This window comes from Lathyrus oleraceus, chromosome 3 (assembly GCF_024323335.1).
Source record: "Lathyrus oleraceus cultivar Zhongwan6 chromosome 3, CAAS_Psat_ZW6_1.0, whole genome shotgun sequence".
NCBI lineage: Eukaryota > Viridiplantae > Streptophyta > Magnoliopsida > Fabales > Fabaceae > Lathyrus > Lathyrus oleraceus.
In genome coordinates, this window is record NC_066581.1 from 134,074,116 (window position 1) to 134,085,348 (window position 11,233).

The 11,233-nt window shown below is 33.0% G+C and overlaps 1 non-coding gene across 1 annotated transcript; it reads right to left on the bottom strand.

Moving 5' to 3' along the window:
* Window positions 1-7,912: 7,912 nt before the first annotated feature.
* LOC127133275 (small nucleolar RNA R71) lies at window positions 7,913-8,019 on the bottom strand. Its single transcript, XR_007807262.1, has one exon. It is a non-coding gene; the product is annotated as a small nucleolar RNA R71 (small nucleolar RNA).
* Between the last annotated feature and the right edge of the window lie 3,214 nt (window positions 8,020-11,233).

The window sequence follows — 11,233 nt, forward strand, 5'->3', positions numbered from 1 at the left end:
GTACATCACCCCAGCTTTCCAATGATATGAGTATCATACGTTTTGGTGAGGTTTTGCAAACCTGCAACTCTGGCCAGAGCTGGCTTGCTCGCCGGAGAAGACAATGGTGTACACCACCGTCCACCACGCCAGATTGCATCTAGACCGTTGGTTGATATTTCCAGATCAAATCCCAGCCATGCAATGTTATGACTATTTTAAATACAGTGTGTTTCTCATTTGACTCTGATCCATCGTGCGCGTGCATCTCTCCTCCCTCTGATGTGCCACCTCATTTAATGAATCAGATCCAACGCACCAGACTTTTTCTCAATTTCTGATTATTTCATTTTATTTTCTTTATTTCATTTTATTTCAAAAATTCATAACTCTTTCATTTTAAATCCAAAAAATATGGGACCAATTGCATTATTTCCCTTTTTAATTCTAGTTTCTGAATCATACATACAATCACACCTTACCATATAATCACACCCAAAATCAACCCGACCACCGCCGCTTGCTGCCGACTAGAACCATCGTCAGCCTCCGTCGTCTTCCAAGCTAATTTTTTATTTATGTACTCTTAAAATATTCTCTCTTTCTTTTCATCCTTTAAGATTTTAATATAGATTTCAACACTGCTCTATAAATTTTGATACGGTCACTATTATTACACACTCCTTATGAATGACTAAAATCTAAATTTAAACATTATTTTAAAATCTTAACATACAACTACTTTAAATATTATACTATTATTGTTGTTGTTGTTTTCTTTTTATTATTCTTGTTGTCCTTGTTGTTGTTGTTGTTATTTTTGTTGTTGTTGTTGTTATTGTTGTTGTTGCTCTTGTTTTTTTTTGTTTTTTTTTGTTATTTTTATTGTTTTTGTTTTTGTTCTTGTTCTTGTTGTTCATGTTGTAATTCTTATTGTTCTTGTTGTTCTTGTTTTTGTTCATGTTGTTCTTGTTGTTGTTCTACTATTGTATTTGTTTTTATTTTATTAAAAGAAATACAACAACAATTGTTTAAAGTAACCGTTGTGATAGATTGTGACATACAACAACGGTTGTTTAAAGTAACTATTTTTATAGATTGTGCGCTATTTGACTTATAATCACGGTTGCACGACCGTGGTGGAAAGAATCATACATACAATCACACCTTACCTCATAATGGTTGGTCAAACGTGGTTGTATCCATTTTCCAACCGTTATGAAAAGTGTTTTCCGTAGTAATGTTAAAATGTATGAGAAAGCTAAAATCATCCTTATGAATTCTAATATATCTATATGAATATAGTTCTCGTCGAAACACGTGTCTTCCTCTTGATTTTAACCTTTCGTAGTGGGCCTTACTTTATTTCTCAAAATTTTACATTTTCGTCAAGTTTTTTTGCAAAAGACCCACTTAATTCCATTTGATTCAAATTTATTTAATTCATATTTATAATTGTTGAAATCCAACAGATATTTAATGGGACCAAAACACAAACGAATTAACAAATTGATTCACAAATAGAAACAATTAAGTCTAATATACAAAAAAAAAATGTGAGTCGGGTCCGATACTCGACAAATCTGAATGGCACACTGAAATCAATCTGACCGACACCTCTATTGACCACCACCGCTCTCTGCCGACTAGAACCATCGTCAGCCTCCGTCGACTTCCCAGCTAATTTCTGATTTATGTATTTTTAAAATATTCTTTTTTTCTTTTCATCCTTTAAGATTTTAAGATAGATTTCAAGACTAGTCTCTAAATTTTGATACGGTCACTATTATTCCACACTCCTTATCTAAAATCTAAATTTAAACATTGTTACATTGTTTCAAAATCTTAACATACAACTACTTTACACATTATACTATTATTTACAAAAATCAATTTCATGTCAAGTAAAAATCTAATGATAGATTATACCATTTGAAAGATAAAGAAATAAGTAAACGCACCTCTCATGATTGTTCCATATATCTTAATATATAACCTACACATTCCTAATTTTTTGAACAAATACTTATGTACCCATTTTTGTAATATAATAGAAATCTGTCATATTGAAGGATGCCAATTGTCTCTTACACAGTATATAAATTTTAGATAAAATACACATTATATTTAAACATAGTTGATGTTAGTATAATTTTTAATAAATAATAGTAAAAAAAAAATGTATATGGACAACAAAAAGTTTACAAGTTTAAGAATGACTTTATATGATGAAGTTTACCATTCTAATTAATTTGATCAAGATCCAACATCTCCCGTTAAGATAAATCAATCAACTTGAAAGATAATGTCAAAATTGAAAGCTATTGATCTAAACCTAATGATTAAAATTGTGCTACATGAATTTGTTGTCTCCTCTTGAAGTGAACATGTACATTAAACATGTGCAGTGTAAATACCACAAAGAAAATGAAGGGTCCCTTGTAAGAAATGAGTCACATCACATGAATTGTCTATTCCAAACTAAGTTGATCAACTTGATAAACATGTTTTATAATAGGTCTAAGACAATGACCCTAGACAATAATCAATCATTTCAAATTCCAAATTATCTATTTTGCCTCTAAAAAAATAATCATTTCAATTTCCTTTTTTGGTTTATTCATCAAACACTTTCACCTCAAGTGAATGTGACTAATTTATCAAACAATACTATTAAGAATTTTCTCTGTTCCATAATAAATAATTTAGTTATCATTTTACACATATTAAAAAAAAAATGAAATAGAAAATATTATTTTTACTAAACTATTCTTATTATATATTAAGAATGATGAAAATAATATTAATTAAAAGATAAAATTAAAAAAATTACATTAAAAATTAAAATAAATCATTTATTTTGAAACAATATTTTATTTTAAATAGATTATTTATTATGGAACGGAGGAAGTGTAATGCATATATTCTTTGAAGACAATTCTATTATGTCACAACACAAGTAGATTTCAGTCACTATCCTCGTGGAGAGTTATAGAAGGGAGAGCATGAGAGGAGTTACGTATGATTTGGACATAAAGTAGTGCTTCTAAATGAAGTAAGGACTAACCCACATCTTATTTTGCTATTAGTTAGGGTCGCTTTGCTAGGGTAGACAGATGGGAAGGTGAGGTACACCAGTTAGTTCAATGTCATACTTTGTTTTTTTTAGATGTACATTGTATTGTACTATATCATTTTTCACTTCTCTTAGAAATATATGGAATAAAATGTCTAGTATAACAAAATTATTATTATTATTTTTTACAAAATTACCATTTTTTTTCAAATTATTTACCAAAATATCATACTTTTTTCATTTATTACCCAAGAATCATATTTTCAAACAAAGGTACACGTTCATTGCTCTAAAAGATCCTTTGAAAATTTAATAGGACCAGCTCAATGACTTGAAGTCTTATGTTATTTAACTTTTTTTTTTAGTTATTTGTTATTTTCTTGAGGAAAATATTTCTTATGGAACTTTCTACAAATTTTTCAACGATTTCTGTTAAAATCCGCATAGAATTCGGTAAGAAATAATTTATGTAAAAAAATATATGCAAAAAATAAAATATAATTAAAAATAAAATAAAATAACATAGGACCCCAAAGCATTAGGATTTTTAAAATGAAAAAAAGGTATAATAATAAAAAGTTTCACAAAATAAGTTATAATCGGAAAAGTATAGATAGATAATGGGCATGTTCTTTTTTCAGGTTTAAAAAAATATGATTTTTTTTATATTTTTAAAAATGGATTTTATAAAATTGTTTTTTAAATATTATAAATTTTTTCATATTTATTTTTTTAAAACTAAAATACTAATTTTGACATGTTGTAATATATATTATTGAAAATCAAAACATAATTAAAATTTTAATTTTTTCAAAAAATTATATCTTAAAAATAATTTTTATGAAAAATTATTTGAAATAGCTTCAAAATTAATTAAGTTTTTTAAAATTTTAATATATAAATTTTCTTTTAATAAAATGATAAAATATTTAAAATAATATTTTAAAAATAATTATTCAAATCAAATTTTCATTAGAAACTTTTATGAAAAATTTTCTTGTAAGTTTTTTTTTACAAAATTATCTTACACTATAAAAATTATTTAAAAAAAAACATTTCATATGATTTTTATTGGGTATAGTTAAAATATACTTTAAATTAAAAGGACTTTTTCTAAACCCAGGATGAGGAACACAAATTTAGCCAAATTGAGAGTGTGGGTCTGTTTCCTTTTACTTTTTTTTAATGGTTTTTGATGGTGTTAGTAGTCCAATAGATTAAAGCTATAGATCTTTCTTTAAGATGCAGGTTTTAGAGTTGACTTGTGATGGCTTGTTTATTTTTTGATCTCGTCGTTTTTTTTCTCCTATTTATATTTATTTTGTTTTTATGATGTCATTTTTGATATATTTTATGTCAATAGTCTACTCACTTGTACTTGCTTTAAGCTTTTTATCTTATATTATAAAAAATAATTCTTTAAAAAAAACACCTAAGAAATTCAATTACTCATAATAGAAATTCAATTACTCATAATGTGCACCTTTCATAAGTTAGATACTTTCATGCATAATGCTACTAATTTGGGTTGGCTAAATAACTTATGAATTGCTAGTTTTATAACTAAAGATAAAATTAAATCAAATTAATTTCAAGTTAGAAACTACAATTGATATGTAAACCGTGATACTATTACATGGATCACTACATGAGGATTTATACAACAATGATTGTGAAACTTAAACCATAAACGCCATTGAAAATGAATCAATAAGCTTGCATTGCATTGTTGAGAATGAATTACACAAAATCTACCGTACAATGTTAAGTCTATAGTTACTTATAACAACTAGAGTTAGCTATTCTCAATAATTAACTCTCAACTAGATCATAACTACCTAGTAGAAATTAGTTACATTAGTTACAACTAACTTGAATTGATAATTACATGTTAACTTCTCATACAAGTAACTTTACTAATATCATCTATCTTTTATGCTCAACATCCCCCCTCAAGCTAGAAGTGATGTCAATCATTCATAACTTGTTTTGAAGGTTGCTAAAAGGTCCTATTTGCAAAGACTTTGTTAGAATGTCTATATTCAACTTCAAAGGAGAATCTAGACACCATTGTTTATTTCTTGTTGTTCCAACTAGTAGTAATTGAGTTTTCTAGGAAGAAACAAAAACCTGTTGTAGATCTCCTAGTATCAGGACATGCTCCCCAATCAGAATTAGAGAATCCCTTGATTTTAAATACTGATGATGAGCTAAATGAGAGGCCATTACCAGGACTACCTTTGAGATATTTCAGAACATGAAGTCCTGCTAGCATGTACTCATATGTTGGTGAACTAAGAAACTAATTGATCTTACTTACATCATAAGAAATCTATGGTCTTGAATCAGTTAGATACACAAGCTTTCCAGTTAATATTCTATATGCAGTTGGATGAGAAAGTAATGTACCTGATTCCTTAGGCAATTGTAAATGAGGTTGCATAGGAGTATTGCAAGGTTTTACTCCACACAATCATGTATCTGATAACATGAAATAGTATCACATTCTAGGACTCGATTTAATTAAATTATATTATTATTTACTTCAATTTATTTCATTTTATTCGATATTACGCGGTATTTTCTTTCTATTTTATCTCAGGTAGTTTATTTGAAGCACAAGTGAAAAAGGAAGAAAATGAGGTGCAAAAAGGAATGAAAAGAAGCAAATATCAAAAGCCAAAGCCCAGCCCAAAAGCACAGGCACTGTGCCTGTGACGAGCGTCACACAGGCTGTGACGAGCGTCACGCTTTACCCACTTGTGTTACGAGCGTAACACATGGTGTGACGGACGTCACACCATTCTCCTATATTTTTGGCTTCAGAAGCGCAACAAAGACGTTGAGGCCTATTGTTACGCTTGACCATTGGAACGTGAACGGAAGAATTTTGGAAACCGTTACAACAAAGTGACCAGTATAAATATTGGCTTTGCAAACCCTGCAGAAGCTCTCCGACTTCGTTCAATTTTCTTCTTCCAGCCGTGCAAGCATACCATTATTTTTCTTTACTGTTTTTGTTTTTTAATTGCAGTTTTTATTTTTATTTTTATTTTCTTTTCCAGTTAAGCTTTCAGCACTTAATTAATTCTTTTTCGCACAATAGTTTCTACACCGGAAACTATTGTGTATCTTTTACTAGATCTAACCTTACGTTAGACCCTAGATTTTTTATTCCTTCACTTTTATTTTTCTGTCTGATTGAAGAATTCAAGAACAAATCCAATCGGTCTGTGGTGGATGTTCAAGACTGCTATTTAATTACTCAGATTCTTTAATTATTGTTCGAATTTATATATGCTTTGTTTTACTGTTTATTTATATTATTTGCCTGAGATGGAATTATTTATGCATGCTGATTATTTAGATCTGTTTAGTATGTCTGGCTAATTTATTTAGGTATCGGTATGTAAAGTAAGCGGAATGAAGGAATCAAAACTAAGTTGGTTTAATTAAGTTTAAAATTAAAATCACTCTTTTCACGGTCTCAATTTACAGGTTTAATAACAAGGTTTTTGTACGAAAGTAAAAGACATAAAGAAGTTAAAATCAATAGAACGAGAGTTTGAGTTTTTGACTGGACAGTTTAATTTGACATTAATTCTAGATCAGGGCGAGAGCAATTTTTAGAGTTAATTAAATTCTAATCTTTTTCAAAAAGTATTTTTAAAGGTTGAATGTGAGGACGAGAGTTAAGCATTTGAATTTAATTATATAACCTAAGTCAACAGAGCGAGAGTTTGAGATAAGGGTGTTTAAACGATTAGTGTTTTCTTAAAAAGAGTTTCTACGGATTCTATTGTTTTCAAAAAGTGGTTTTTGACTTAACTAATAAGTGACAACTACGTTAATATAAAATCATAGTTTATTCAACAGAGCGAGAGTTTGAGATAAGACTTTTAATCAATAGTGTCAACTGAAAAGATTTATTTTAAAATCAAGAAACCAACGAAGAATTGATTCCCTAATTACGACGAACTACATACCGATATCCGTTTAGTTGATATTTAATTTAGATCCTATTTTCTAGTTTTAACTTTTCCCCAAACAATCAAAGTATTACCCGCCTTAGCTTTACGAAGTAACCTTAGAAAACGGTATATCGATTCATAAGTCCCTATGGGATCGATATCTTTTAAAACTACGCGATAGAACTGTGCACTTGCAGTTTGTACCCCAAATTCGACTCATAAAGTCGCGATCAAGTTTTTGGCGCCGTTGCCGGGGACTTTTATTTAATCGATATCGTTACTCTTCTGTTACGCTGTAGAGACTAAGGCTTTTCTTTTTCTTTTCTTTCTTTCGTTGATTTGTATGCCACACACTCGCTCACAAGGCGAGCCGTTCTACTTACGAATCAACAATATCAAACTATATCTCCGAGTCTTACGACGAATTCGGGAATATCGTGCTGCAAACAATCTCCCTTCTGTCGAACTTCCTGATCTCAAAAATCTTCTTCCTTCGCCGATACCCGAGATGGCAGAACCAGCTCGTGCTCTTCGAGATTACGCCGCTCCATCGCAAGATGAGCCGCATTCGAGTATTGCTCCACCCGCAATCGAAGCAAACAACTTTGAACTTAAACCTTCACTGTTGCAGGCAGTGCAACAGAACCAATTCTCTGGAAATCCTACCGAGGATCCAAACCTTCATTTATCCGTATTTGTCCAATACGCTGATACTGTTAAAGCTAACGGTGTCACTTCAGAGGCAATTCGACTTCGTCTTTTTCCTTTCTCATTAAGAGATAGCGCTAGAAGATGGCTCCAGTCTCTTCCTTCCAATTCAGTCACCACATGGAACGAGTTGAAGAAAGTTTTTCTTGCCCGATATTTTCCGCCAAGCAAAACAGCTATGTTAAGAGCCCAGATAAATGGATTTAAACAGAAAGATAACGAGTCTCTCTTCGAAGCATGGGAAAGATACAAAGACATGATGAGACTTTGTCCACACCATGGTTTAGAGGACTGGTTAGTAATTCATACCTTCTATAATGGTCTCCTGTACAACACGAGGTTAACAATAGACGCCGCCGCAGGTGGTGCACTAATGAACAAACCTTATGCTAATGCTTACCAACTTATCGAAAGCATGGCTCAAAACCACTATCAGTGGGGAAGCGAACGAGCAATGGTAGAAAAACCTCAAACGAAAACAGGCATGTACGAGATAAGTAACCTTGATCATGTTAATGCAAAAGTGGATGCTCTGGTCCAGAAAATTGAAAGTTTAAATGTATCACCTCCAGCCACCGTGGTTGCCATAACTCAGAATTGCGAAGTTTGTGGAATCCAAGGTCACACTCCTGCAGATTGTCAACTCCTAACAGGAATCCAAGCGGAGCAAGTAAACTATGCTCAAGGAAGCCCCTACTCGCATACCTATAACTCAAATTGGAAGAATCATCCCAATTTTTCATATAAGAGTAATAACGCTCTATACGCACCTGGACAATCTCCAAATCAAGCCCCAGCTATACCTCCGGGATATCAAAAGCCGATCCCATCTACACCCAACAATAACGCCCCTAGGAAATCCAACTTGGAAATCATGATGGAAAACTTTATAGCATCTCAACAGCAAACCAATAAAGATTTCTTAAACCAGAATGTACACACTGGCGAACAAATTAAATAACTAGCAAGTAAAGTAGATGCCCTGGCTACCCATAACAAAATGCTGGAAACGCAAATATCACAAGTAGCTCAACAACAAGCGCCTACTGCTGCCCCAACTGGTACATTTCCTGGACAACCCCAACCTAACCCGAGAAGCCACGCTCATGCAATTATACTGAGAAGTGGAACGGAAGTGGAAGGACCGTCTGACCCAAGGATAAAAAACCAAAACTCTAAAAAGTCAACTGAGGAGGAAAGTGAACCTAAGGAAAAGGAAGAGAGTAATAAGGAAACCGTAGAAAAGAAGGAACCTTATGTACCTCCACCACCTTATAAACCACCTATCCCTTACCCTCAAAGGCTTATTAAAACCAAAGATGCGGGCCAATTCAAAAAATTTGTTGACCAACTAAAACAATTAAACGTCACAATTCCGTTTACATAAGCTATTACGCAGATGCCCTCATATGCCAAGTTCTTAAAAGAAATTCTTTCTAATAAAAGGAAACTTGAAGATAGCGAAACCGTTACACTCACCGCTGAATGTAGCGCTATAATCCAAAATATGCCTCCTAAACTTAAAGACCCAGGTAGTTTCTCTATACCCTGTCACATAGGAAAATTTGTCATTGACAAAGCCTTATGCGATTTAGGAGCCGGTATTAGTGTTATGCCTTTATCCATATGCAAGAAACTGGAAATGGGAGAATTAAGACCAACTAAAATGTCTGTGCAACTAGCAGATCGTTCCGTTAGATATCCTATAGGAATTCTTGAAAACGTTCCAGTGCGCATAGGTCAATTCTACATTCCAACCGATTTTATAATTATGGATATTAGAGAAGATGAAGTTACACCCATTATACTGGGAAGACCGTTCTTAGCAACGACCGGTGCGATCATAGACGTAAAACGAGGACGACTCACTTTCGAAGTAGGAGAAGAGAAAATTGAGTTCATTCTTTCCCAATTTTTGAAAGCACCTGCAATAGAAGATACATGTTACTTCATGGATATCATCGATGAATGCATAAAAGAAACAGAGTTAGAAAAAGACAAATCATCTGACTATCTTGTAGAAGACAAACTTAACCAATGTTCAGCAATAACACCGGACCCTACGCAATGCCTTAAGAAACCAACCCTGGACCTGAAAACACTTCCCAAAAATCTGAGATATGAATTCCTAGACTTAGAACTTGAACGACCAGTGATAGTTAATGCTGACCTAGGAAGACTCGAAACAGAAAAACTCCTGCATATCTTAAGAAAATATCCAACCGCACTAGGATACAACATCACCGATCTTAAAGGAATAAGTCCTTCTATTTGTATGCACCGCATCATGCTAGAAGAAGACTGTAAAACTTCTAGGGAACACCAGAGGAGACTAAACCCGATCCTGAGTGAGGTAGTGAAGAAGGAAATAACCAAGTTATTAGAGGCAGGTATCATATATCCTATATCTAATAGCAAATGGGTTAGTCCTGTACACGTAGTACCAAAGAAAGGAGGTGTAACAGTCATTGAAAATGAAAAAGGAGAAACTATAACCAAACGAATCGAATCGGGATGGAGAATATGCATTGACTATAGGAAACTAAACAAAGCAACCCGAAAAGATCATTTCCCTTTACCATTCATTGACCAGATGTTAGAACGATTAGCAAAACATTCTCATTTCTGCTATCTAGACGGTTACTCAGGCTTCTTTCAAATACCAATTCACCCTGATGACCAAGAAAAGACAACGTTCGCGTGTCCTTTTGGTACCTTCGCTTATAGACGAATGTCGTTTGGCTTGTGTAATGCTCCTGCAACCTTCCAAAGGTGCATGATGGTAATATTCGCCGATTTTCTAGAAAACATCATGGAAGTATTTATGGATGACTTTTCCGTATGCGGATAAAGCAAGCACTGATCTCCGCGCCCATAATGCAGACACCAGATTGGAACGAACCATTCGAAATAATGTGTGATGCCAGTGATTACGCTGTAGGTGCTGTTTTAGGGCAACGAAAGGATAAAAAGCTTCACGTTATATATTACGCAAGTAGAACTCTAGATGAAGCACAAATGAATTACGCCACGACCGAGAAAGAACTTCTAGCAGTAGTGTTTGCACTAGATAAATTTCGTTCTTACTTGGTCAGAGCCAAAATAATCATCTACACTGACCACGCTGCTATCAAATACCTCTTAACAAAAAAGGATGTTAAACCTAGACTCCTAAGGTGGATCCTGTTGCTACAAGAGTTCGATTTGGAAATCAAAGACAAGAAAGGAACTGAAAACGTAGTAGCAGATCACCTCTCGAGACTTGAGAACCTTGAACCGGAAAGAACATCAATTAACGATGATTTCTCGTACGATAAACTTATAGCTACTTTGGAAGAAAATAACGCTGATAAACAGGTAGAAACCACCTTAGCTATATCTGTTACACCGTGGTACGCTGACCTCGTCAATTATTTAGCTGCCGGAATAGTTCCACCTACTTTATCCTACCAGCAGAAGAAACGATTCTTCTATGATATAAAACACTATTACTGGGATG